The following is a 2,468-nucleotide window of genomic DNA, read 5'->3' on the forward strand; positions in this document are numbered from 1 at the left end:
GAGAGAGATATGAGGGAGAGAGAGAGATAGGAGGGAGAGAGAGAGAGAGATATGAGGAAGAGAGAGAGAGAGATGAGAGAGAGAGAGAGATGAGGGAGAGAGATATGAGAGAGAGAGAGATATGAGGGAGAGAGAGAGATATGAGGAAGAGAGAGAGAGATATGAGGGAGAGAGAGAGATATGAGGGAGAGAGAGAGAGAGATATGAGGGAGAGAGAGAGAGATAGGAGGGAGAGAGAGAGAGATATGAGGGAGGGAGAGAGAGAGATATGAGGGAGAGAGAGAGAGAGATATGAGGGAGAGAGAGAGATAGGAGGGAGAGAGAGAGAGAGATATGAGGAAGAGAGAGAGAGAGATGAGAGAGAGAGAGAGATGAGAGAGAGAGAGAGAGAGATATGAGGGAGAGAGAGATAGGAGGAAGAGAGAGAGATAGGAGGGAGAGAGAGAGAGAGAGATATGAGGGAGGGAGAGAGATATGAGGAAGAGAGAGAGAGAGAGAGAGAGAGAGAGAGAGAGATAGGAGGGAGAGAGAGAGAGATATGAGAGAGATAGAGAGATGGGAGAGAGATATGAGGGAGGGAGAGAGAGATATGAGGGAGAGAGAGAGAGATATGAGAGAGAGAAATATGAGAGAGAGAGAGATATGAGGGAGGGAGAGAGAGATATGAGGGAGAGAGAGAGAGAGATAGGAGGGGGAGAGAGAGAGAGAGATGGGAGAGAGAAATATGAGAGAGAGAGAGATATGAGGGAGGGAGAGAGAGATATGAGGGAGAGAGAGAGAGAGAGATAGGAGGAAGAGAGAGAGATAGGAGGGAGAGAGAGATATGAGGAACAGAGAGAGAGAGATAGGAGGGGGAGAGAGAGAGAGAGATGGGAGAGAGAAATATGAGAGAGAGAGAGAGAGATATGAGGGAGGGAGAGAGAGATATGAGGGAGAGAGAGAGAGAGAGATAGGAGGAAGAGAGAGAGATAGGAGGGAGAGAGAGATATGAGGAACAGAGAGAGAGAGATAGGAGGGGGAGAGAGAGAGATGGGAGAGAGAGATATGAGGGAGAGAGAGAGAGAGAGAGAGATAGAGAGATATGAGAGAGAGAGATATGAGGGGGAGAGAGAGAGAGAGAGAGAGAGATATGAGGGGGAGAGAGAGAGAGAGAGAGAGAGAGAGAGATATGAGGGAGAGAGAGAGAGAGATAGGAGGAAGAGAGAGAGATAGGAGGGAGAGAGAGAGAGAGAGATATGAGGGAGGGAGAGAGATATGAGGAAGAGAGAGAGAGAGAGAGAGATATGAGAGAGATAGAGAGATGGGAGAGAGATATGAGGGAGGGAGAGAGAGATATGAGGGAGAGAGAGAGAGATATGAGAGAGAGAAATATGAGAGAGAGAGAGATATGAGGGAGGGAGAGAGAGATATGAGGGAGAGAGAGAGAGAGAGATAGGAGGAAGAGAGAGAGATAGGAGGAAGAGAGAGATATGAGGAACAGAGAGAGAGAGATAGGAGGGGGAGAGAGAGAGAGAGATGGGAGAGAGAGAGATATGAGGGAGAGAGAGAGAGAGAGAGAGATAGAGAGATATGAGAGAGAGAGATATGAGGGGGAGAGAGAGAGAGAGAGAGAGAGATATGAGGGGGGGAGAGAGAGAGAGAGAGAGAGAGAGATATGAGAGAGAGAGATATGAGGGGGAGAGAGAGAGAGAGAGATATGAGGGGGAGAGAGAGAGAGAGAGATATGAGGGGGAGAGAGAGAGAGAGAGAGAGAGAGAGAGATATGAGGGAGAGAGATAGAAGCATACACTCTCATACACACATATCCGGGCACCTTTCTCTCCTGCTCCCGGGCGCCCATGTTCTCCCTTCTCTCTCCGGCAGGGATTCAGCCATTCAGCGTCTCCCGTTCCCCAGGAAACCAGGCAAAACAAATCAAGTATGACCATCTGCCTGCGAGTGCAGAGCGCATCGATCCTTAGATCAGCACCACAGACAGCTGCTGTGTTATTCACCACGGGAGGCTGGGGGGAGGGGGTATATACCAGTGACTACAGAGTCAGTGTACACAGGGGGTATATACCAGTCACTACAGAGTCAGTGTACACAGGGGGTATATACCACTCACTACAGAGTCAGAGTACACAGGGGGTATATACCAGTGACTACAGAGTCAGTGTACACAGGGGGTATATACCACTCACTACAGAGTCAGTGTACACAGGGGGTATATACCACTCACTACAGAGTCAGTGTACACAGGGGGTATATACCAGTCATTACAGAGTCAGTGTATACAGGGGGTATATACCAGTCACTACAGAGTCAGTGTACACAGGGGGTATATATACCAGTCACTACAGAGTCAGTGTACACAGGGGGTATATACCAGTCACTACAGAGTCAGTGTACACAGAGGGTATATACCAGTCACTACAGAGTCAGTGTACACAGGGGGTATATTATATACCAGTCACTACAGAGTCAGT

At 48.6% G+C, this 2,468-nt stretch overlaps 1 protein-coding gene across 1 annotated transcript in view; it reads right to left on the bottom strand.

The window, feature by feature from the left end:
* The window catches only part of LOC120977697, a 15,911-nt gene extending 14,072 nt beyond the window's left edge, over nucleotides 1-1,839 (bottom strand). The window contains exon 1 of the mRNA XM_040405750.1: nucleotides 1,814-1,839. The gene's annotated coding sequence lies outside the window, so the exon portion shown is untranslated. The remainder of the gene's footprint in view (nucleotides 1-1,813) is intronic.
* Between the last annotated feature and the right edge of the window lie 629 nt (nucleotides 1,840-2,468).

This window comes from Bufo bufo, chromosome 8 (assembly GCF_905171765.1).
Source record: "Bufo bufo chromosome 8, aBufBuf1.1, whole genome shotgun sequence".
Taxonomy (NCBI): Eukaryota; Metazoa; Chordata; class Amphibia; order Anura; family Bufonidae; genus Bufo; species Bufo bufo.